Source organism: Phascolarctos cinereus, unplaced genomic scaffold (genome assembly GCF_003287225.1).
Source record: "Phascolarctos cinereus isolate Bilbo 61053 unplaced genomic scaffold, phaCin_HiC Scaffold_4;HRSCAF=312, whole genome shotgun sequence".
NCBI lineage: Eukaryota > Metazoa > Chordata > Mammalia > Diprotodontia > Phascolarctidae > Phascolarctos > Phascolarctos cinereus.
In genome coordinates this window covers 137,252,578-137,278,594 of record NW_027555847.1, presented here as the reverse complement: position 1 = coordinate 137,278,594, position 26,017 = coordinate 137,252,578, and the positions used below count along the sequence as shown (strand labels likewise).

Sequence of the window (26,017 nt, the reverse complement as noted above, 5' to 3'; positions counted from 1 at the left end):
TAAAGTCAAGCTCACTAATCTATAGGAACTCATCCTTTTATGTTTTTTGAAAATCAGGACAATTTTCAGCTTCCAGTTTGCATCTATTCTCCATGATTTTTCAAAGATCATCAATAGTGGCTTAGCAGTCACATAAAGTTCTTTCAGAGAACCCTAGCATCCCTGTTTGAGTTTTGTGGCTTGATCTCAGTGTGGGCAGTGAGGAACTCTTCTATCCTGTCCTCACTTCTCTTGAATTTCACTCAATGCTTTTCTAAACATTTTTGTTTTGTCCTTCCCCATCCTAAGGAAGTTCCCTTTGGAAGAGAAAAAAGAAACAAAGAGTTGAGTCATTCTGTCTTCCATCTGCCACCAATTACTGCCTCTATACAGTGGTCCTCTCCCTTCCTGGAGCTTCCTTGTGCCCTCAATAAATCTTAGCTTCTCCCCCTTTTTTTGTCCTAAGTATTAATCACCAACTTTAGCTCTTTTGAAGGTTATGGCTTTTGACACTATTTTTATAGAACCATGCCACTCTTTTGTATATTTTCCCTCATTTTTGCCTCTGTCTTTTAAAACCTCTCAAAGAGAAGTTGGTCAATGAGTTTGTTGTCTAAGTACATTTCTCCAGATAGCTCCTCTTTTTGCCCCTTAAGCTCATTTGTATCATTGGCACCTACTATTCATGATACTCTGTATGTGTATCCTGGGTGGCTGTTAACCTTGCACACCTGGCCTGCCTCTTACTCTAGATTGCCTTGTCCTAGAGTTGGGATTCAAAGGATAGGCAAGGTAAACTGGGGTATGAACTTGAGGAAGTAAGTTTGGGCCAGATTGTTGTGAGTGCTGAATGCCAGGATGAGGTCGAATTTGACTTAAGAGTTAATAACAAGGTTTTTGAATGGAAGACTGATGAAATGAGGGTGGTGCCTGGAAAGTCATCTGTCATGGTGTTTAGGATAGGCTGTCTGGAAGCAGGGAGGAAAGAGTGTAGCAAAAGAGAGACCATTTAGGAGTTTATTAAAATATTCCAAGTCATAGCATGTAAAGAAAAATATTAACACTGTACCTTATATTTTAGGCACACATCTTCCAGAAATAATTTAACATTAATCTAATATCCAAACCATTTCTAGCTTAGAAAGAGGAGATATACAAACTGGAATAGTTCTTCCATGCCCTCCAACATGCCTTAAAACAATTTTAGGTAACATTTATAAGAATCCTGAAGAAGAAAATCACATTATGCAAAAATAAAGTTTTGAGTTAATATTCCAGAATAGATGAGTAATCAGATCACAATCCCATTTCTTCCTGGACCAAGGCTCCAAGACATTTATATCAATAATCTTTTGAAAAAGAAGGCAGAGGGGCAGGTAGGTGGTGCAGTGGATAGAGCACTGGCCCTGGAGTCAGGATGATTTGAGTTCAAATCCGGCCTCCGACATTTGACACTTACTAGCTATGTGATCCTGGGCAAGTCACTTAACCCCACTGCCTATCGGAAAAAAAAAAAAGAAAAGAAAAAGAAAAAAGAGGCAAAGAGTGTACTTCCCTTTCCATAGAAAGGAAAGCATTTCCCAGTTGGGGGCAAGGAGTATCCTAATGCACTCACAGTTAAGTTTCTTCATCACTCTTAATCCATTTTCCTAAGAAAAGTCATGGCTTTTGTTCTACCCATTTTCCTAAAAGGAAAAGTCTGGAAGGAAGTTTATAATATGCGAACACAACATGTATTACTATATGTAAGGTGTACTAACAATGAAAAATTAAAGTCTTTGTCCTTGGCCAAAAGACAGATGACTGGGGGAGAAAGAGTTTCTCTTAGGCATAATAAAGGTAAGAGGAGAGTATAGGAAGGATAGCTAAGGGCAAGTTCAGAGGAAAGGCCAAATATGTATTGTTGGCTGCCTTGGTCGTTTGGGACCTTAACTGCCTAGTATGTGCTACTACAATGTATTAAGTCTGTGTAACACTAAGAAAACATCAGCATCTTTGGCCGTATGTATCATGCACGGAGAGATGCTTGTCCTGTGACAAGTGATATTGTATAAGACATGCCAGAAATTGATTTCAACTTTTCAAAAGAGAATTTGAGCTCTTGAATGTCTGCCTTATCAATAGTAGTTTAATTTTCTTATTCTTCCCCAGTATTCTTTCACCAAAGTGAAATAATCACCGACATTTGCTATTTCAGGTCATAAGATAAACAGTGAAAACAACAGAATCCAAAGTTCTGAAGGACATAATCCCAAAGAGATCATAAAAATGGGAACAGGACCCACAAGTACAAAACTACTTATAGCAGCTCTTTTTGTGGTGGCCAAGAATTGGAAATTGAGGGCATGCCCACTGATTGGGGAATGGCTGAACAAGTTGTGGTATATGAATGTATGGAATATCATCGTTTCATAAGAAATGATAAGCAGGCAGACATCAGAAAAACCAGGAAAGACTTACATGAAGTGATGCTGAGTGAAGTGAGCAGAACCAGGAGAACGCTGTACACAGCAACAGCCACACTGTGGGATGACTAACTTTGAAAGACTTAGCTCTTCTCAGCAATGCAAGGATCTAAGACATCTCCAAAACACTCATGATGGAAAATGCTATCTACATCCAGAAAAAGAACTATGAAGCCTGAATGCAGATTGAAGCATATTATTTGCTCTTTTTTTTGTCTGTTTCTTCTTTCTCATGGTTCCTCCCATTGGTTCTAATTCTTCTTTACAACATGACTAATGGGAAAATATGTTTAATATGAATATATATGTAGAGCCTGTATCAGATTACACACCAAAGGGGGAAAAAATTTAGAACTCAAAATCTTAATGAAGTGAATGATGAAAACTAAAAGGAAAGAAAGAAATGTAATCACATAGTATATTGTCTTTAAAAAGGGCTTAACTTTTGTTTGTGTCATGGACCTCTTTGGCAGTCTGGTGAGCCTTATGGAGAGCTTCTCAGGAAAATTCATAAAACAAAGTATATAGTATTATAAAGGAAACCAATTATATTGAAAGATAGTTGTCAAAATATTTTTTAAAAAGAAGTTTAGAGACCTCAGGTTAAGAAGCCTTGACTCAGAAGATCTAAGGTTCTAATCTTCCCCCGCCCCTTCCCGCCAAATCCTGAGTGTTAGAGAAACCTAGAAAGACAAATAAAAATCACAAAGACAAGTATATGACTTCAAGAAAAGAACAGAGGGAAAACCAGAAATTTTTGTCCAGAAAAGAGGTTTTAAGAAGTCAGACTTGTAAAATAGAAAAATTTAATAAAGGTAAAGAATGTGGGAAAAGCTTCCATGGTTACCATTACCTTATCTTACACCAAAGAATCCATATAGGGGAGAAGCTTCATAAACCGTACCTCCACTTTGTTAACATAGGTAAGATGACTATTTCACAGGATGACAGCCTTCCATACAGTAGAATGCAGAATTCCTTGTTTACTGGAGATCCCTCAAAAGAAAGAGGAAATGGAAAAAGCAATTATAGCATGAGCCTTATTCAGATGTCAGTACAGTGCCTGGTACAGAGTAAACATATAACAAATGCTTGTTAATCTGACTTATAAATGTAACTACAAGAGCTTCAGTTGAGGATCATGGTAATAAAAACTGACATTTACATAAACATTTTAGGTTTTCCAAGGACGATTTTCTAGGTTGTAAGTGAAAGAGGGGTTGACAAATACAGAGAAAGCAGGAGGGGGTGGTGTTTTAGGTGTAAAAATAATAAGTTCTTAGAAACAAAGTAGGTACTCATTGACTGGGAAATGGTTAAACAAATTGTGGTACATAAATGCGATAGACTATTACTGTGCTGGTATTAATATGAACATGATAAATATGGAGAAGCATAGGAAGGCTTAACATGAATTGACTGATGCAAAGAAAGCGAACAGGCCCAGGAAAATAACATACACAATAACTACAACAATGTGAATGAAATTAACAACCACAACAAAACTGAAAGTTGTGAAATTATAAGGAATCAGCTTGACTACAAAGAAGAGATATGAGAAGAAACTTTCCCCTGCTCCTTTGCAGAGGTCAGGGCTAAAGGGTGTGAAACATCAAATATGTCAAATTGGTGGGTGGGGGGAAGAATGTGTTGATTGATTTTACCAAATTTCCCACACACACCCCCTTTCTGTTATAATGGTCAATTCTCTGGGAGAGTGTAGAAAAGGGAAAAAGCTACTAATCTAGATGATGCAAAAAAAAAGATTAATAAATGTATTTTTAAAAGTTTTGTTATATATATGTGTTGAATTAGAGATGTTTAGGGGATATTCATGTTGAGATGTTCAGCAGGCAGTTGGAGAGGCAGAATTGGGCACTAGCTTGGGAAAGGTAGGGTAAGCTTTCCTAGGGCTTGGGTAGATGGTTCATGGTAATATGAATGAAGATAACAGTTTGATGGGAGTAAGAACAGAAGGGAAGATTTAGCTCATGACATAGTGAAAGCTAAGGAAACACATACAACAAGCTTCAAATGGCATCTTTGTACAGAGAAATCCAGAGCCAGAGAATTAGAAATAAATTAACATCCAAAACAATCTCAAAATAGGAAGGAGCTAAATGTGACAAATATCTTATGGTTGAGAGAAGGTAAAGCTCATACCTTCAGAACTCTTTGAAAACGGGTTATGAATCTGAGCAGTTAAGTGGCACAGTGGATAGAGCACCAGACCTGGAGTCAGAAAAACCAGAGTTCAAATCCAGCCCCAGACACTTCCTAGCTGTGTGACTGTAGGCAAGTCATTGCACCCTGTTTCCTTCAGTTTCTTCATCTGTAAAAATGAAGGAAATAGCAAACCATTCTAGTATCTCTGCCAAGAAAACTCCAATGGAGACACAAAGAGTTGGACATATAACTGAACAACTATCCTGTTAATATACTTAGGTAGATCATTCCCTTGTGTTTTGCAATAAATCCCCTTATAATACATTAGGTTAGTGGGCTACTGCAGCACAAAATAAAGGACAGAACAATCTCTGTAAATAAATAAAGGGTTGAAATCTGTGCAGTGCTAGATGATCTTTTTAATTTCCCTCCCAACTTAAGATTTCTTATTTTATAGTTAACCTACATTTAATAGAGATTGGTCTTCCGAAAGGGATTCAATCAAGGCCAAGGACTTACTGGCCTAGCTTAGGTTCCTTTTCCCTCTGAGGAATCTTGAAAACTGATTAGCATCACAAAAATCTCAAAGACATATATCATTCGCAACATATTCTCACTTCCCTATCTTGTCTTTTCTTTACTTGAAATCTTAATTCAGGAGGATATTTTTAGCTTCATTTCCCCCTTGTAACAGAGCTAATTTCTCTGCAGTTATCTGACATCCTAAACAACCTCTACCGCGCCATAACTGAGCCATCACCAATAGCCTGACAAACTTTTACACTTGGATGTCCTGTAGTCACCTTCAACACAACATTTATAAAATTGAACTCATCTTCATCATTACACCAAACTCCAACTTACCTTTCCTTCCAGAAACAAGGACATATGGAGACCTTTAAGAATTTTTGCCTGGGGGCAGTTAGGTGGCGCAGTGGATAGAGCACCAGCCCTTAAGTCAGGAGGACCCGAGTTCAAATTTGCCCTCAGACCAAACACTTGACACTTAACTAGCTGTATGACCCTGGGCAAGTCACTTAATCCCAACTGCCTTTAAGAAAAAAAAAAGAATTTTTGCCTGACCCAAATTAACTTAGTAGAGTGGGTTACAGCAGAGAAGTGTTTCTTCCTACTCATAGATTAGAATTAGAAGGATCGACATCTCGGTTTTAATTACGGAGAAACTAAGGCGCACAGGGATGAACTGGCTTAACCTACAGCAAAAAAGCAAGTTAGTAGCAGAGTTGCAACTAGAATTCAGATATCCTGAAATTCCAGACCTAGGCTTCTTTCATACGTCCAAGGTCATGGGTTCACTTCCCGGATCAACTGTGTTGCAAGGCCAAATGCACCTTTTTGGAAAAGATGCAGCCATTTGCTTTAAGGGATATAAGGGGGAGTGATTAAAGAAAATCTGTCACCATACCTAGATGGTTCTTTATGGAGGGTTCTTCAAAGGCATAATCAGGACGCTGACAATCAACATCAGGTCAGGATTCAAGAAGGCTGAAAGAGTTACGAACCTGGGCTAGGTCTTTCCGAGGGCGTGGTTCCGGGGATACCGGAAGGGACACGCCCTTTTCCGGCTCCGTCCCAGAAGGCTACCTGTTGGCTAGTCCTCTTTTTCATAGGGCATTCTGGGAAATATCAATCCCAGCGGGCTTCCTTAGCGCTGTTTGATTGGTCGGTTCACTCCCGGGCGTTCCTGGGAGTTGTAGTTCCAGGAGTTACTCATTACGAGGTTCTCGGTTTCTCTTATTCTAAGACTTTCCGGCCCCAGTTGAGGGAGATGGGGGAGGAACTGCTCTGTTCCTAACTTCCTGAGATGGGGGACGGAGCCCGCAAGGGGAGACAGAGGCGGAGGCTAGTAGAGAATTGTTTTGGGGAAAGAGGGCAGGGAGCAGCCCCAACTAAGCATGAGATAAACAATAAAAATGAACAACCATCTCCTCCCCCGCCCCCAACCTTTCCTTCCTTGGGACACTCTTGCTCCTCAATAGCAAAAGACCCCTTTTGTGCTGGTCTCGGACGGGATCTCCCTTCTGGGGGCATCCTTTTATGCTCCTCCCCCTGCTCTCACCCCGCCCCTCGGGAGACTGCCTCCCCTCTGCCTACGCCCCTTTAGGCTCCTCCTCCTGAGTTCGCCCCGCCCCCAGGGAAACCGCTCCTCTCGGCACCGCCCTTTCAGGTCCCGCCTCTTCCTGCTCTCGCCCCGCCCCTGGAGAACTCCTCCCCTGTGGTCCCGCCCCACCAGACCCCTCTTTCCGTTCTTTCTCCCGCCCCCGCCGTCCGGAAGAAAGCTTCTCCTGGGCTTTGCTAGTGACTGGCAGGAATCCCCTTCTGTAAATGTCCCTGCTGGAAAGCATCTCAGAAGTCACCTCATCCAACCCGGATCTGAAGAATCCCTTCCTTTTATGTCATCCCTGCCTTGTGGGCGTCCGTCTTCGCCGGGGAAGGGGCACATCACCACCTCCCTCCCAAGCGGCTCAGGCTCTTGTGAACAGCTTCCACCCTCCCTTACGTCCAACCGACCGATAATGTCTGTCCGCTGAGCTCCTCTGTCACGTCCCGAGGGGATCTTCCTTCGGCTCGGTCCCTCTAGATTCCGCTGCCTGACCCTTGTACCCCCTGGAGACTGCCCCCAGACTTCCTTTTCCTCCCCCATCTCCTCCCTCCTGGTTAAGTCGTTTCAGTCCTATCTGACTCTCCGTGACCTTGGCGTAGATACCGGAGTGGTTTGCCATTTCCTTCCCCAGCTCATTTTGCAGATGAGGAAACAGAGGCCAGCAGGATTAAGTGACAGCTACTACGTGTCTGAAGCCAGATTGATGAGTCTCTCAGTGTCCAGGCCCAGCATGCAATCCACTGAGCCATCTTTCTCCTACACCTAAAGAAATGCTTTGTGGTTGAGGGTGGAGGGGAGGAGGTTAATAGTAAAATGCAATTATGAAGTGGATGTGGTTTATCAACTGGGTCTTCCAACCCCCACCTCCGCCCTCTAATGCTCTAAAGCAGCCTTCAGGCCTATTTCCATTCAGGCCTCACCTTTTATCCGCTTTGACTTGTACCCAGCTGTGGCCTGGCTTTGAATTACCTGACATCAGATTAAAGGCATGTCCTTCTATCCCAAGGCTCTTAAAATAGCCTGGGAGGTTGAGTCAGCTGGCAGGACCTTAGAGTTATCTAGTATATTTGATGATATTCAGCTTTCTATTTGACATTTTAAAAAAAAGTTAAATTTTTACGATTTTTTAAAAAAAATGATACCCTGAACACGATAGCCTTGGGAGACACTAGGGCTCCTTAGTCCCATTCTCTAAACGTATTTATTCCTTATCATACAAACCTTTTCATCCTCCTCCAGCTTCCCATGGCTCCCCTCCCCCCACTCCCATCCTTTCAGCTGAGAAGCTTGCCTCAAATTTTATAGAAAAATTGAAGCCATTCCCTGTGAGCTCTTTCTTCTCCCCTCTTCCTCATTTCTTATTTCTCAGATGCCTTCTGCCACTATCACCTCCACTCCTGTCTCACAGGAAGAGGTGACCTTACTCCTTACCAAGGTGCATTCTTTCACTTGAAAAAGCAATCCTATTTCTTTCCATCTCCTCTGAAAGATTGTCCTCTCTGCAATCCCCACTTTGCCGCTTATCTTCAGTCCTGCTCCTTCCCTACTGCCTAAAAACAGGCCTATGCTCCGCATCCTCTAAAAACACTCATTTGATCCATCCGTCCCTGATAACTGTTGTCTTCTATCTCTTCTACCATTTGTGGCTAAAGTCCTCAAAAAGACCATCTATACAAGACCATCTCTCTTCTCTCTTACTTTTTCATCCCTTACAATCAGGCTTGCCACCTCTTCATTCCACTGAAACTCCTCTCTCCAAAGTTACCACAATCTCTTAATTGACAAATCTAATGGCCTTTCCTCAAACCTCATTCTTCTTGACCTCTCTGCAGTCTTTGACACTTTTGATCACCCTCTTCTCCAGCTACCTTTCAGACATCTCAAACTGTATGTCCAACAGACATCGTAAACTCAACATGTCTAAAACCAAACTCATTATCTTTCCTCCTAAATTTTCCCCACTTCTAACTTCCCTATTACTATAGAGGACAGCACCATTAAGCCCAATTCCTCAGGCTCACAACCTAGGTGCCATCCTTGACTTCTTACTGTTACTCCCCATTTCCAATCTGTTGCCAACAATGTCTGTCAATTTCACCTTTGCAACATCTCTCCAATATGCCCCCTTCTCTCCTCTGACGCTTTCACCACTTTGGTACACATCCTCACCACCTCACTCTTGGACTATGACAATAGCCTGTTGGTGAGTCTGCCTGCCTCAAGTCTCTCCCACTCCAATCCATCCTCCATTCAGCCACTAAAATAGTTTTCCTAAAGCAAAGGCCTGACTATGTCATCTTCTTACTTAATAAATTTCATTGGCTCCCTGTCACCTCCAGAATTAATACCAAATCCCCTGTTTGGTATTCAAAGCCAGTCTTCTTACACTTTGCTCCCCAGTATTTACTTTTTGATTTAGTGACACTGGCCTCCATGCTCAGTCTTGTCTCTGGGCATTTTTTCTGTCTGTCCCTCTCCCTCTTTTTGCTTATTGGCTTCCCTGGCTTCCTTCAAGGCCCAATTAACAGGAAACCTTTCCTAGTCCCTTTTAATTCTAGTGCTTCCCTATTTCCTATTTCTCTAGTGCCTAACTTGTTTGTATATAGTTGTTTGCATATTGTCTCCTCCATTAGGTTGTGAACTCCTTGAGGGCAGAGATTGTCTTTTACCTGTTTTTTGTATCTCCTGCTCTTAGCACAGTACCTGATACATAATAGGTATTTAATAATCAATCAGTTTTGCCCTTTTTTCACTGGAGAAGTATGAGTCCTAGGACTAATCACCAGATATTTGGGGCAGCTATGTTGTGAGCAGGACAGAGTTAAACATGGTTATTAACCTTAATCTATTCACTTAAGGGCCTTCTCCCTCCCGGCTTTTTGCCCTGACCTATTATTCCTTTTTTTCGCCAGGGGGTTTCCCCCAGAGTTTGGAAAGGGCATTAGAAAAATATTATTTAATATTTTCAGTTTTATTATAAATTAGGTTTTAAATATGCCTCCACAGTACATTTAGGTTATTTTCCTCTTTCTTTGGTGTGCATCAAAAGGATGCACATTTTAGTAACTTCAGGGGCATAGTTCCAAATTATTTTTTAGAATGACTAGACCAATTCACACCTCTACCAACAGTTACATTATTATTTCCCCAAAGCTCCTGCAACAATTGTCATTTTCTCCTTTTGTCACATTTGCCAGTCTAATTGAGCATGAACCCTCCTGAAGTTGCTTTAATTTTAAATTATTAAATTGCTTCAATTAATTTCAATTTAAATTAATCAATTTAATTAATCATCAATCAACTGATTAAATAGCTTCAATTATTAGCAATTTAGAGAATTTTAAAAATATGGTTGTTGATAGCTTGGATTTCTTTTTTAAAATTGTCTGTTCATATACTTTGATCATATCTATTAGGTAATGGCTCTAAGTCTTGTATATTTGAGTTAGTTCCTTATATATCTTTGAAATGAGTCCTTTATCGGAGAAACTTACTGCAAAGATTTTCCCCATTTATGTTTCCCTCTAATTTTAGTACATTAGATTCATTTGTGCAATAATTTTAAAATATTATGTAATCAGGATAGTTTATTTTATCTTCTGTGATCCTATCACTTGTTTAGTCATGAATTCTTCTCCAGTCCATAGATATGAATGACAATTCATTCCTTATTCCTCTAATTTGCTTATGATATGACCTTCTATGTCTAGGTTATAGATCCATTTGAAGCTAATCTACATGATATGAAATATTGATATAAATCTTATTTCTGCCAGATTACTATCCAGTTTTACCAGCATTTTTTGTCACTTTGTAGTAAGGGTCTTTGGATTTATGGAATACCATGCTACTTTGTTTGCTTCTGTATGTTGTATGACATCTCTATTTTTAAACTAGTACTAAAGTATTTTAATGATTTCTGATTGATTGATTTATTAATTCTGATTCCCCTCCCCTTATTGTCATTGAGATTCTTGAACTCTTGTTCCTCCATATGAATTTCATTATTATTTTTTTCCACCTCTATAAGGTATTCCTTTAGCAGTTTGGTGTAATACTGAATAAGCAAATTAATTTAGGTGGTATTATCATTTTTTATTATATTGGCTCTATTTACCCATGAGTAATGAATATGTCTCTATTTATTATTTATTTCTCCAGTTATGCAAAGTGTTTAATAGTTGGGTTCATATAGTTCCTGGGCTCATCTTAGAAGATACACTCCTAAATATTTTATATCTTCTGTAGTTTTTATATTTAAATTTTATTTTCAGTTTCAATCTCTCTCTCCTCTCCCCCCTCCCACACTGATTAAGAAGGCAAGAAAAACAAGACCCATTGTAAATATTTATTCATGCAAAACAAATATCCACATTAGCCATGTCCAAAAAAGGAGAAAGAGGAGAAGATGATGATGATGATGAAGAAGAAAGCAATGAAAAGAAAAAGAAAAAAATAAGCTTCAATCCACACTTTGAATACTATCAGTTGTCTATCCGGAGGTAGATAGCATGTTTTATGGGTCTTTTGGAATGGTGTTTGGTCATTGTGTTGATCATAGTTTCTAAGTTTTTCAAAGTTTATTGTCTTTATAATGGGGTATGTGGGGTGTTCAGGAGGACTAACACCTCTGGCATGAGGGCTTGCAGAACCCTTTTCAGGGCTGTTCATCCACCTTTGGTGTCCACCTGGTTCACTTAACTCTCACCCATGGCTCCAAGAAGCTATAGCATGCGCAGTGGCCATATCACTATAAAATCTTGGCAGACAGGCTAAACCAGTCTGAGCATAACTAACAGGCCTCAAATCTGTGGGTGAGTTAAGGGGATGTCTACCCCAAGCATGTGAAAAATGGGCAGATGAGAACAATTTGTTCCAAGGGCCATGAGGGCAGCTGAAGCCGACACTATGGAGGTCCTAGGATTTGCTCACACTTGGTGGGGTGGGGGATGGGGGCAGAGCCAAGATGGTGGAGTAAAAGCAGTGACTTGCTTGAGCTCTCCCCCAAACCCCTCCAAATACCTATAAAAAAATGGCTCTAAACAAATTCTAAAGCAGCAGAACCCACAAAAAGACAGAGTGAAACAAGTTTCCAGCCAAAGACAGCCTGGATGGTTAATCAGAAAAGTATATTGTGCCAGGCTGCGAGAGGAGTGCTGTTTGGCATGGGCCCGCAGGCCGCAGCAAACCTGGAGCAAGCCTCAGAGGACTGAATAGCGGGCAGCTGTAGCAGTTTTCAGAAGTCTCAACCCATAAAGGCCAAAGACAACTTAGAAGGTCAGTGGGAAAAGTATGTTTCTACTGTGAGAGAGAAGTGCAGGATCCCAGCTCCATTCCCTGAGTGCGGCCCTGGGGTGGCAGCTGCCTCCTGAGCTTCTGGCCCACAGACTGAGGGGGAATCCAGTGGCTGATCAGAGGGGGATTGCAGGAACCTCTCTGCTGGTGCAGGATTCTCTTGCTTTGCCTGTGCTTGGATCTGGGTCACAGTTCTGGGTGGCAGTCCTGGGGCGAAGAGAAGCGCTGGTATGGTGGAGCTTGTAGTGGCTGTGAAGAGAAAATCCTCACAGTTCCAAGACAGAAAAGAGTCCTTGTGGTCACTCATAGACCAGAGCACAGGCCAGGAAAGGAGTAAACACCTCGCCCCTTATCATAACACCTTGGAAGAATTGAAAATTTACAGGTCTCTAGAAGTACCTCTGAAAACAGCTGCACAAAACCCCTGAAGCTTGGGACAGTACATTCTCCACACTGGAAACAGTCCCGTACCTTAACAAAGAGTTTATAACTCAAGTAATTGGCTGGGATCATGAGCAAGCAGCACAAAGAGTCACACTATGTTATCTTACTTTGGTGACAAAAAAGATCAAAACACAACCAGAAGAAGACAACAAAGCCAAAGCTCTTACATCCAAAGCCTCCAAGAAAAATATGAATTGGTCCCCATGGAAGAGCTCAAAAAGGATTTTGAGAAGCAAGTAAGAGAAGTAGAAGAAAAACTGAGAGTGATGCTAAAGGAGACCCAAAAAAATGCTGAAGAAAATAACACCTTAAAAAAATAGCCTAACCCAAATGGCAAAAGAGGTCCAAAAAGCCAATGAGGAGAAGAATGCCCTAAAAAACAAAATTGGCCAAATGGAAAAGGAAGTCCAAAAGGTTGCTGAAGAAAATACTTCCTTAAAAATTAGAATGGAGAAATTGGAAGCTAGTGACAATTTGAGAGATCGAGGAACTGTAACACTGATCCAAAAGAATGGAAAAATAGAAGTGAATGTGAGGAATTTGGTCAGACATCAAAGATGCCAAGGTCATCCACTGAATCCCAGGCCATCACCAGTCATGATTTCTGTCTTGCCACTAGATTTCTATGACTGTGGAAGAGAGAAGAAGGCTATGACTTTGTTCAACTCTTCCTCATTTAATTCCAATTTACTCACTAGTCAAGACATCACTTTGTGATGTCATTAGTCATTTTTGAAAATGAAAGACAGACAACATCTTTATATTATTTCTGTTATTGTATTAATTGTTCTCCTGGTTCTGCTCACTTCACTTTGCATCAGTTCATACAAGTCTCTTGGGTTTTTCTGAAATCATCTCCTTCATCATTTCTTACAGCACAATTGTATTTTATTATATCCATATAAACCATAATTTGGTTAGCCATTCCCCAGTTCATGGGCATTCCTTCAGCTTTCAATTCTTTCCCATCACAGAAAAAGCTGCTATAAATATTTTTGCACATATGGGTCATTTCCTCTTTCTTGGATCTCTTTGAGAAGTATAGACTTAGTAACACTATTGTTAAGTCAAAGGTTATACACATTTTAACACCTTTTGGGGCATAGTTCTAAGTTTTCTAGAATGGTTGGAGTACTACACAGTTCTGTGATCTGTACCTATTTTGAATAGAATTCCTCTTTCTACCTGTTCCTGCTAGTATTTGTTGGTAGTATAGAAAGATTCTGATGATTTATGTGGATAATTTTGTATCCTGCAACTTTGCTAAAGTTGTTAATTGTTTCAGTTAATTTTTAGTTGATTCTTCAGGGTTTTCTAAGCAAATCATCAGATCACCTGCAAAAAGTGATAATTTTCTTTCCTCTTTGCTTATGCTTATTCTCTGGATTTCTCTTTTTTGTCTTATTGACACAGTTTTAGCAGTATGTTAATCAGTAGCAGTGATAATGAGTATCCTTGCTTTATTCCTAATCTTACTGGAAAAGCCTCTACCTTTTTTCCATTACATATAATTTTCCTGTTGGAATTAGATATTATTTACAATATTAGGGAAAGGTCCATTTATTCCTATGCTTTTACCAGAAACAGGTATTGGGTTTTGACCAAAACCTTTTTAGCACCTCGTGATATAGTCATATGGTTTTTATTGTTTATATTCTTTTTCTTATTTTATTTTTTTTTAATGCAAGGCAATTGGGGTTAAGTGACTTGCCCAGGGTCACACAACTAGTACATGTCAAGTGTTTGGTCTGAGGCCAGATTTGAACTCAGGTCCTCCTGACTGCAGGACCGGTTCTCTATCCACTGCACCACCTAGCTGCCCTGTTGTTTATATTCTTAACATGGTCTATTATAATTATCATGGGTTGAATCAATCCTACATTCTTGGTATAAACCCAATCTGATAATACCTTATAATTTTTCTAATATTTTGTTGTTCCCTACTTGCTAATACTTGATTCAAAACTTTGGGGTCGATATTCATTAATATGTTGTTCTGTAGTTTTCTTTTGCTACTTGGTCTCTTCCTGGCTTAGGTATTAAGACCATTTTTGTATCACAGAAGGAGATTTAAAGGGTATCTACTTTTCTTATTACTACAGTTTATGTAATATTGGAATTAATTGTTCTTTGAATGTCATTTGTTAATCTGCTAGGTCCTGGAGTATTTTCTTTGGCAGTTAATTTATGGCTTATTTAATTTCTTTTCTGATATTAGATTCTTTAAATAGTCTATTTCTACTTTTGTTAATATGGATAGTTTATATTTCTATAAATAGTCATCTATTCTAAAATACCTGTTTTCTTAAAATGTGATTGGGCAAAATAGTTTCTGATAACTTACTTTGTTTCTTCCTTGTTGTGAGTTCTCCTCTTTCATTTTTGATATGAACAATTTGTTTTCCTTTTTATAAATCAGATTAACTACCTGTTTATTATACTATTATTATTATTATTAAAACAGCTTAGTTTTATTGGTCAATTCAATTGTCTTTTTGTTCTCAATTTTATTAATCTCATCTTTAATTTTCAGAATTTCTGCGGGTTTCCATGCTAAATTCATAAATTTGTTATTTCTTTCTTTTGGTGATGAAAGTATTTAGAGATAATTTCCCCCTAAAAATAGCTTTACGTCATACCAAAAGTTTTGATGTGTTGTGTAGCTATTGTCATTTTCTTTGATGACATTTTCTATCGGTTTTTATAATTTGTTGTTTGAGCCACCACTTCTTTAGAATTATGTCATTTCACCTCCAATCACTTTTCAGTTCTTTCCTTAAGGTTCCTTTATTGAGCATTGTTTTTGTGGCATTGCAATCAGCAAATTATATATGTAGTATTTCTGCTTTTCTAGAGATTGGAGAGGATTTCATGTCCTAATACATGATAAAATTTTGTAAAAGTGCCATACATTGCTTAGAGTAGGCAATTTATTTTCTATTCCCATTCAGTAATCACAAAAAATCTATCACTAATTTTCCTAAAGTTCTATTCATGTCCTTTAGTTCTTTCTTTATCTTTTGTTTAGATTTGTCTAAGTGTGAAAGTGGTTCATTAAGATTTCCCATTATTGTAATTTTACTCTCTATTTATCTTGCCTATTCAGTTAACTTTTCCTTCAAATGTTTAGGTGCTATGCTAGTTGGTTTGTATATATTAAGTAATGATATTGATTCATTATGTATGGTTGCTTATCCCTTTTAATCCCATCTATGTCTAAATCATAATTGCTGCCACTGTTTTTTTCCTGAGATCAGCTGATGCATAATAAATTTTGTTTCAGCTCCTCATTTCAACTTTCTGTGAATCTTTTTTGTTTCACATGTGTTTTTTATAAAAGACATATTGTCAGATTCTGTTTTCTTATCTATTCTGCTATCTTCTTCCATTGTGGGAGTGAGTTTATCCCATTCATTCACATTTATGGTTATGATTGCTAATTTTCTGTTTCCTTCTTGAAATTTTTCATCTCCTTGCTCCCATCTCATTTTTTGAAAATAAGAATATGGTGGTAGTTTGATTGGTATGGCATTGAATCAGTAAATTAGTTTAGGCAAAATTGTCATTTTTATTATTTTAGTTCAACCTATACATGAGCAATTGATATTTTTCCAGTTTTCTAGATATGACTTTATTTGTGTGAAAAGCGTTTTGTAATTGTGTTCATAAAGTTTCCTGGGTTTGTCTTGGCAGGTAGATGCTTCAAGTGTGTTTCTTGTAAACAACATATTGTAGTTTTCTGGTTTTTGATCCACTCTGCTATCTACTTGTTTTATGGGAGAGTTCATCCCATTCACATCTTGTTTGGGTTTTGGGGGGGTTTTTTTGGCTTTTTGGTGAGGTGACTGGGATTAAGTGACTTGCCTAGGGTCACACAGCCAGTAAGTGTTAAGTGTCTGAAGCTGGATTTGAACTCAGGTCCTCCTGACTCCAAGGCCAGAGCTCGATTCACTGCGCCACCTAGCTGCCCCCCATTCACATTTGATTACTAACTGTGTGTTTTCCTCCATCCTATTTTTCCTCCTGTTGCCCTCACTCTCCTTTCACCCTTTCCTTCCTCAGCAGTGTGTTTTTTTTTAAATTTATTTTATCAATTTATTTTGATTTATCAACAATCACTTCCATATGCTTCTGAGTTTAAAATTTTTCTCCCCCTTCCTCCCCACCACTCTCCCCAAGACAGCACACGATCTGATGTAGGCTATATATTTACATTCTTATTAAACATATTTTCACATTAGTGATATTGTAAGTAAAAGTTAAGACCAATAGGAGGAACCATCAGAAAGAGGAAACAAAACTCAACAGAAGAGAAAAAAAAAGATAGCGATTCAACTTCCATAGTTCTTTCTTTGGATGTGGATAGCATTTTCCATCACAAGGCCTCTGGAGATATCTCAGATCCTTGTATTGCTGGGAAGGGTTAAGCTTATTAATATTAGTCATCGCACAACATGGCTGTTATTGTGTACAACATTGTCTTGGTTCTGCTCACTTCACTCAGCATCAGACCATACAAGTCTTTCCAGGTTTTTCTGAAGTCAGCCTGTTCATCCTTTCTTATAGCAAAATAGTATTCCATTACATTCATATACCACAACTTGCTCAGCCATTCCCCAATTGATGGGCATCCTCTCAATTTCCAATTCTTTGCCACCACATAAGAGCTTCTGTGAATATTTTTGTAGATGTCCTCAGCAGTGTTTTGCTTCTATCCACTGCCTTCCCCAGTGTTCCTTCCCTTCTGTCAGTCCCGTTACCCCTCCTTACTTGATCTCCTTTCCTCCCACTTCCCTGTAGGATAAGATAGATTTCTATACTCAACTGATTATAAGTTATTCCCTCTTTGAGTCAATTCTGATGAGAATAAAGTTCAAGTGATGCCTACCACCTCCTCTCTCATTTTCCACTCCACTGTAATAGGTCTTTCACACCTCTTCATGTGTAATAATTTACCCCATTCGACTTCTCCCTTCCTTCTGCTCCCAGTGTAATCCTCTTTCTCACCCTTTAATTAATTTTTTATGTCATTCCCTCAAATTCACCTTATACCTGTATCCTGTGTCTATGTATACTCCTTCTAACTATACTATTAGTGATATAATTCTTAAGAATTACACATTATGTAGGGAACAGTATAGCCCTCTGGAATCCTTTATGTTTTCACTTTCCTTTTTTCCTTTTTACCTTTTTATGCTTCTCTTGAGTCTTGATATTGGAAATCAAATTTTTTGTTCAGGTCTGGTCTTCTCCTTATGAAAACTTCAAAGCCTTCTATGTCATTGAATGACCATTTTTTTCCCCCTTGAAGGATCATGCTAATTTCACCTGCTAAGTGATTCTTGGTTGTAGTCCTAGCTCCTTTGCCTTCTGGAATATCATGTTCCATGACCTCCCATTTTTTAATTTTGCAGCTACTAAGTCCTAAGTAATCCTGACTGTGGCTCCCTGATATTTTGAATTATTTATTTCTGGCTGCTTGTAATATTTTTTCCTTGTTTTGGGAGTTCTGGAATTTGGCTATGATGTTCCTTGGAATTTTCATTTTGGAATCTCCAGAAGTGATTGGTGGATTCTTTCAATGTCTTTTTTATCCTCTGGTTCTAGGATGTCAGAGCAGTTTTCTTTGATAATTTCTTGAAGTATGATGTCCATGTCCTTCTTTTGATTATGGCTTTCAGTTAGTCCAGTGATTCTTAAATTAACTTTCCTGGATCTATTTTCCAGGTCAGTTGTTTTTCCAATGAGGTATTTTACATTTTCTTCTATTTTTTCATTCTTTTGAATTTGTTTGATTGATTCTTGATGTCTCATAGAGTCATTAGCTTCCACTTTCCCAATTTTAATTTCTTTGGTTAGCTTTTCCATTTGGCTATTTCTGCTTTTTAAAGAGTTGCTTTCCTTTTTCTAAGCTGTTGACTCTTTTTTCATGATTCTCTTGTATCACTCTCATTTCTTTTTCCAATTTTTCTTCTATCTCCCTTATTTGATTTTTAAACTCCTTTTTGAGCTCTTTCATGAGTTCTTCCTGGGCTTGAGACCAGTTCTCATTTTTCTTTGGGGTTTTTCCCATAAATATTTTGACATTGTTTTCCCCTTCTGAGCTCGTGTCTTGATTTTCACTGTCACCATAGTAACTTTCTATGGTCAGGGTTTTTTTAATTTTGTTTTGCTCATTTTTCCAGCCCTTTTCCTTTTTTTTTTTTTGGCAATTGGGGTTAAGTGACTTGCCCAGGGTCACACAGCTAGTAAGTGTGAAGTGTTTTGTCTGAGGCCGGATTTGAACTCAAGTCCTCCTGACTTCAGAGCCAATGCTTTATCCACTGGGCCACCAAGCTGCCCCTACTGCGCCACTGAGCTGCCGCTGCAGCCCTTTTCCTTACTTTTAAATTTGAGCCCTGCTCCTGTAGTAGAAGGGACACTGTCTCAATCTTCTTGTGCTGGGGGCTGCAGGTCCTAACTGTTTGCCTGGTGCTACCCTGAGACCCATGGGGGATGCTTGTGCCTGGTACTGCACTGAGGGAGTGGGAGATGGCTGGTGCTGCTGGAGGTTTCAGGGGTCTGGTAGCTTGCCTGATGCTGCCCTGGAATACATGGAGGGTCCTGGTGCTGGTGTCTGCCCATTTGCCCAGGACTATGCTGATGTATGTGGGGGAGGGGAAGTCCTGATATTGGCGTTTGCCTGCATGGCTGCCCTGAGGTTCAGGACCTTCTGTTGGTTTGCAAGGCCTGCTTCTGTCTTACTGAATGCTTCCTGTCCTGGACTGTGCTCCCTTTTTCCCAAGTGAGACAGACCTTTCCTGCTGACCTTCCAAGTTTCTTGGGCTAGAAGATTGTTTCACCCCATCTTTTTGCTGGTTCTGCCATTCCAGAATTTGTTTTGGGGTGCTATTTTGTATTTGTTTGGAGAGTTCAGGTAATTTTCTACCTATTCTGCTATCTTGGCTCCTGGAAGTCTCAAAGTTCCTTTACATTGCTTTTCTCTTATTATTAGTGATTTAGAGCATTTTTTCATATGGTTAGAAATAGTTTGGATTTCTTCCCTATTCATATCCTCTGGCCATTTATCAGTTGGGGAATGGCTCTTAGTCATATAAATTTGAATCAGTTCTTTATATATCTGGGAAATGAGAACTTTATCGGAGAAATTTGCTGTAAAGATTTTTTCCCTGTTAACTATTTCTCTTGTAATCTTAGTTGCATTGGTTTTGTTTGTGCAAAACCTTTTAAATTTGATGTAATCAAAATTGTGCATTTTGTCTTCTATGATCCTTTCTATCACTTGTTTGGTCATGAAGTCTTCCCCTGTTCATAGATCTGAAAGGCTATTTCTTCTATATTCCTTTATTTATTTTTTTTTTAAAGACTAGGTCTGTCTATCTCAGCCAGACTAAAAGTGCAGCATCCTTTTATAGGCCTGACTCCATAGTCCTGGCAGAGGAGCTCTGATCTGCTATATTTCTAACCCCATGCAGGTTAGCTCCTCCTTAGAAAGCCTGGTGCCCTCCATTGTACTAGTGTTGTACTTAGTGCCTACACCTGATTGGCTTTGCCAGCTGAAACTCTGAATGCATGAGCTTGATCCACCAGCCTCAGCCTTCCCACTTGCAAGGATTGTAGATGTTCGACACCACACCTGGCCTCAAACTTCTTTCTGATATGACCTTATGTGTTTAGGTCATGTGTCCATTTGGTGCTTATCTTGGCATATCATGTGAGGTATCCAGTCTTCTTTCCAGTATATCAGGCTCCCCTGACATGACACAGGACTGAATATTACTGGTTTCACTAATCTCGAGGAGGGCACATAGCACACAATAAAATATAATCAAGAACTTTAAAAAATATCTTCTAATTTCCTATGTGGAGCTAGGACACTATGAGGGCAACCCAGGAGCTAAATAAGAACAAAAACACTGCTGCCTCACCTACCCCAAGAAGGCTATTTGTTGAGGGCCGTTCACCTAGGACTAGTCCTAGATAAAATAATGCATTGTATGAAACTGTGGTCAGTTTCCTGTCTTCTCTCTCACCCAAATCAGGCACCCATTTTCCAGGCGTACCCTGTTCTTTCCAAGGTATCAAATGCTAATTTATAAACTAATCCCAGCTAGTGGAAATGTATACTTTAAAAAAAAACTTTGAGGGGCAGCTAGGTGGCACAATGGATAGAGCACCAGCGCTGAAGTCAGGAGGACCTGAGTTCAAATCTGACCTCAGACACATAACATTTACTCGCTGTGTGACCCTGGACAAGTCACTTAACCCCAATTGCCTAAAACAAACAAACAAAAAATGAAAAACCCAACTTTGTTGTTATCCATTATATAGTATTATGTGAAGTAATGGTCCCAGTATCCGTAGTGCTTTATGGTTTACAGAGTACTTTCCTCATCTTAGAGACAGATGGTATTCAGAGAGGTGATATATCTTGCTAACATCCATCAGTCAGTAAGTATCTGAGCCAGAACTTGAACTTAGATCTCTCTCTATGCTGAGTGCACATCCATAGCATCATGTACCTCATGGACTTTCATGGAGTGTCCTTTGGGAGCATCATCAGATTCAAAATCCTGAGTGGGATGGAGCATTAGTGTGACCTAGAATTCCAGAAGAGCTTATTGTTTTGGGGGGAGCCAGGATGTAAATTTCTGGCACTAATTGTGCTGACTTTATGGCAAAGAGAAGCTCTCTTTCTCACAGAATCTCTTCCCCAGTGACACATCTGGAGTCCTTCACTCTTGCATCCCTTTTGTTCCAGTCCTTGTTCTTTTATCCCCAGACTTCCCCACCATCTTCTAGATTAAATTTCTGCTCTGTCTTTTCATCTACTCCTAAAAACCTTCTTTTTGGGTAGACTCTGGGGTTACTGAAAATGAAATTGTTAAGATGAGCCATGCCTGTCAGATCAGTAAAATGACGGCTCCTTTGGTAATCCTCAGCCTCTCTATCTTCTCTTTTGGCCCCTTCACTATTGCTCTTTTTTCAGCGTTCCTCAATTGACTTCTTCTCCATGCTCATCAGATACTGTCATCATAAAATCAGTGAACCGATTTCCTCTTTCAGATATGGTCTCTTCTTCCTCTCCTTTCAGATTCACTTCTGTGACTCATTTAGTAATCAGTTCTCCATCTCTTCCATTAAGCTCCTGCTTATATTTGAGTAGAAGGCCCTTCACACAAAATAGAGGGAGTGGTTTTGGAAAGGTCCTGATCTCAAAATTTAGGGCTCTTACCTGAAAAGAGAAATGCCCAGGTTTGTAAATGAAGGAAAGAGGAAGTTGGATGTGTGACAGGAATATTTCATCTCACTTTGGGAAAATCCTTTTGGTGACCACTTGATGACTAAGGCAGATGTCATTACTGAAGTTCCATGAAAAATAAAATTTAGGAATTTCCCAATAGTATCTGCTTTTAACATGCTCAAACCTCATCTACTTCCTGTGAGAGGCAAGTAAGTATGTGTGAGAATATTTTATGCCTTTGTGAATGTGTGGAGAAAGGGAAAAACCTTGGTCACAAGTCATTCTTATTTGTTTTGGAGAACTGAAAAGAAGTTAGGCAGTGAGTAGAAGAAGAGAAGCCTTCCTAGAGGGGATTCTAGAGAATCAAATAGAAATTAATTGAGACAATAACTTCACCAAATTTGCAGGATAGAAAAATAAATCCATATTACTTATCAGAATTTCTGTATATTATCACAAAACCCAGCAGAATAAGAAAGAAGAGAAATTCTATTTAAAATAACTATAGGGGCAGCTAGGTGGCACAGTGGGTAGAGCTAAGGTCTTAGAGTCAGGAGGACCTGAGTCCAAATTCAGCCTCAGACACTTGACACTTACTAGCAGTGTGAACCTGGGCAAGTCACTTAACCCCAATTGCCTCACCAAAAAGCAGTAAATAAATAAATAACTATAGAATGCATATAATACTTGGGAATCTAACTACCAAGACACACACAGGAACTATATGAATAGAACTATAAAACACTGTTTAAAAAAATAAAGACAGACCTAAATAATTAGAGGAATATTAGTTGCTTATGGGTAGGCCATGCCAATATAATAAAAATGACAATACCACACAAATAAATTTCTTTTTTTTAGGAAATTGGGGTTAAGTGACTTGCCCAGGGTCACACAGCTAGTAAGTGTCAAATGTTTGACCTGAGGCCAGATTTGAACTCAGGTTCTCCTGACTTCAGGGCTAGTACTCTATCCACTGTGCCACCTAGCTGCGCCCCCCCCCCCAGTTAATTTTTCTATTCAATGCCATATTGTTCAAATTACCAAAGGATTACTTTATAAAGTAACAGAATTCATTTGGAGCGACAAAAGGTCGAACATCTCAAAGGCATTAATCCAAAAAGTGGGAAGGAAGGGGGCTTAGCAGTACCAGATCTTAATCTGTACTGCAAAGCAGTCATCATTAAAATAATTTGAGACTGGTTAAGAAATAAGTTTATCAGTGAAGCAGATTAGGTACTCAGTATATAAAAGCAAATTAATCTAGTAGCCTGATGTTTGATAGAGCCCCACCCCCAACTCCAGCAACTAGGGGCAAAAAACTCACTATTTGACAAAAACTGCTGGAAAAATTGAAAAGCAGTTTGTCAGAAATTAGGCTCAGACCAATATCTCACACCGTACACTAAAATTAGCTCAAAATGAATACATGACAAATATAAAAGGTCATATTATAAATAAATTAGGGAAACAAGTAAAAAATTTCCTTGCAGATCTATAGACAGGGAAAGAATTCAAGGGACAGAGAAGATTGAAGAAGATAAAATAGGTAATTTTGATTACATAAAATTCGAAAATTTTTGCACAAAGAAAAGCAATGCATCTAGAAGAGTAAATAGGGGGAAAACTCTGTGATAGGCCTTATTTCATATATATGCATATATATGTAATATGTGTGTATATATATATATATATATATATATACATATATACATATATGGCATTGATTAAAATTTATTTATTTAATAACTCAATTTCCCAATTGATAAATGGTTAAAAGATATGAATTAGCAAGGAGGAAGGAAGAGGTGGGGAGAGAGTATTTATTATGACTATGGCTATTTTCATTTTACAAATGAGGAAACCAAGTCTCATACAGGCAAAGTGAGCTGCCCATGGATACACAAGCAATAAATATTGGAGCCTGGAATAGTTGGAGCTTCTATGACTAGTGTGCCTAGATGCTATAGATGAAAACATGTTGCATCCAAATCTAATGCATTTAGGGTACAGCTCTAGGTCTGTTTCCACCATGAAATCTTTCCTGACCAATTAAGTCTACCATGTTTTCTTTCTTCTTTGAACCCCTAAAACATAGTCTGCTCTGTGGAATAGAATTAATCATTCACTGTTTTGCATTTGTACTCAGTTGATTTGTCTGTGACTTTTTTTCTTGCTGAGATTCTAAGTTCCTTGGGGGCATGGGCATTGTCAACTACTTCTGTAGGCCTCACAGTCCTAGCATAGGGCTGGGAAAATAGTAGGTTTGGGGTAGTTGTTGAATTGAAATTCTAATCCCAAAATACTGAGTTGATGCGAGGTGCCATTGTGTCTCATTTTGGCAGCCTGGAGCTCAGGCCTTGGTAACCTAAACAGATCAGAATTGTTATCAGATCCCTAGGCAAATGTTATCCCTACCTACATCCTAGGGCCTCTCATTAACCCTTTATGTTCTTTAGTGCTCTCAGGATGCTTTCTGGTTGTCTAATTCCATCTCCTCACCCTACATACATACTTTGCCACTCTACTCAAATCTGCCCTCCTGAGAAAGGCACCAGGTGCTAGAATTACCCTGTCCTCTACCCTCAGCCAAAACTCCCCTCCTCTCAGTGGGATTCATCATGGCTAGGTTTTAACAAAAAAGTGAAATACAAGTGAGTTATTAGTTAACCCAAGCCTCTCAGGGCATTTATATTTTCAAATTGCAAATCATTTATCCAAAATGAATCTTCATTTAGCCAAATTAGTGGAGAATACATTTTTTTTCAGTTGCAAAAACCTTTCCTAAGACCCCTAGTCTACTGGGGCTACCACTTTTGTAAGCCTTGACCCACCAAAACTCTACTAATACTGTCAGAAGAAAAGAGAGGGATGTGCTTTTGCTTTTCTCCCTTAACTTTTATCCCTTTCAGGGAGGAAGTAGGCTATAGCAGATTTTTTTTTGAGTTCCAAACAGTACAGATATGTAGAATTTTTCAATGTCCAGCTTGGAATACTAATACAACAAGTAGGCCTCTTAGGATCTGTCCTGGGAAAGGCTTTATTGTGTGTAGAAAGAACACTAGATCTAAATCAGGAGAAGCAGATTTATGAGATAGTGTGGTACAGTACAAGAGTATGGACTGTGGATTTGGAGGACATAGGTTCAAATCCTCCTTTGTCAGTGGGACAACTACTCCAACTCATGTGACCTTGGGAAAATCATTTAAACCCTCTAGGCTTCAGTTTCCTCCTCTGTAAGATGTTATCATTATCCTAGATGACCTATAATGCCCCTTCCAGCCCTAAACGTATAATCCTATGAATCCTGGCTCTTTTACTAGCTGTGTGATCTTTTCAAAGTTGCTTTTCTTCTCTGATCCTCTATTTCATATTTCTAAATGACATGTAGATTAGGGACTTCCAGACACCAGGATGGCATAGTAAGCAGTAAATTGCCATAACTCTCCCATATTCACCTCCAAACAACCATAAAATAGTGCCCCAGAACAAATACTGGAACAGCAGAACCACAAAAAGACAGGATGAAACAATCTTTTAACCCAAGAGAGTTGGAAGATTGGCAAGAAAGGTCTGTCTCACTTGGGTAAAAGGAAAATAAGCATCCCATCAAGCCTATTTTTTTTGTGTGTGAAGCAATCGGGGTTAAGTGACTTGCCCAGGTCACATGGCTAGTAAGTATCAAGTGTCTGAGGCCAAATTTGAACTCAGGTCCTCCTAACTCCAAGACCAGAGCTCTACCACTGTGTCACCTGGCTGCCCCCCCCTTTTTTCTTTTTTGATGAGGCAATTGGGGTTAAGTGGCTTGCCCAGGGTCACACAGCTAGTAAGCGTCAAGTGTCTGAAGCCAAATAAAAGTCTATTTTTAAGAAAAAATATTGACTACCATTTTTGGAAGAGGGGAAAGGAGGAAGGAGGAAGAAAAATTTGGAACTCAAAATGAATGCTAAAAATTGTCTTGACATGTAATTGGGAAAAAATACTATTAAATGACATACTATAATAAAACCTACACCACTGAAAAGTGTCATATGAATGTTCATTGTTCTTTGTCTTCTTCTTATTCCTTGGACCTGTTTACAACCAGTTGGCTAAAATAGCAAGGGTGGTGGTCTCCTTGGCACTTATTTGTCTCTTTCACACTTAGATGACTAGAGGTCACCCTTCCTTAAGATCTTTCATGAAATTTTGACAGATCAGCTGGTGGTTCCGAGGAGCTGGCCAGACCTCCAGAATACTAAAAGAGCCCATATATTGAGGGGAATGGGAGGAGTCTGGTGCTTCATTGGTCCTCCCTCC

The 26,017-nt window shown here is 39.2% G+C and overlaps 1 protein-coding gene across 3 annotated transcripts in view; it reads right to left on the bottom strand.

Moving 5' to 3' along the window:
- The window catches only part of ZNF263 (zinc finger protein 263), a 53,462-nt gene extending 46,971 nt beyond the window's left edge, over positions 1-6,491 (bottom strand). Inside the window, exons 1-3 of one of the 3 annotated variants that reach the window (XM_078152635.1) lie at positions 6,037-6,491; positions 4,608-4,776; positions 3,349-3,440 (exon numbers count right to left, since the gene is read on the bottom strand). The gene's annotated coding sequence lies outside the window, so the exon portion shown is untranslated. The remainder of the gene's footprint in view (positions 1-3,348; positions 3,441-4,607; positions 4,777-6,036) is intronic. The other 2 variants (XM_020995465.2, XM_078152636.1) reach the window with 2 other exon arrangements.
- Between the last annotated feature and the right edge of the window lie 19,526 nt (positions 6,492-26,017).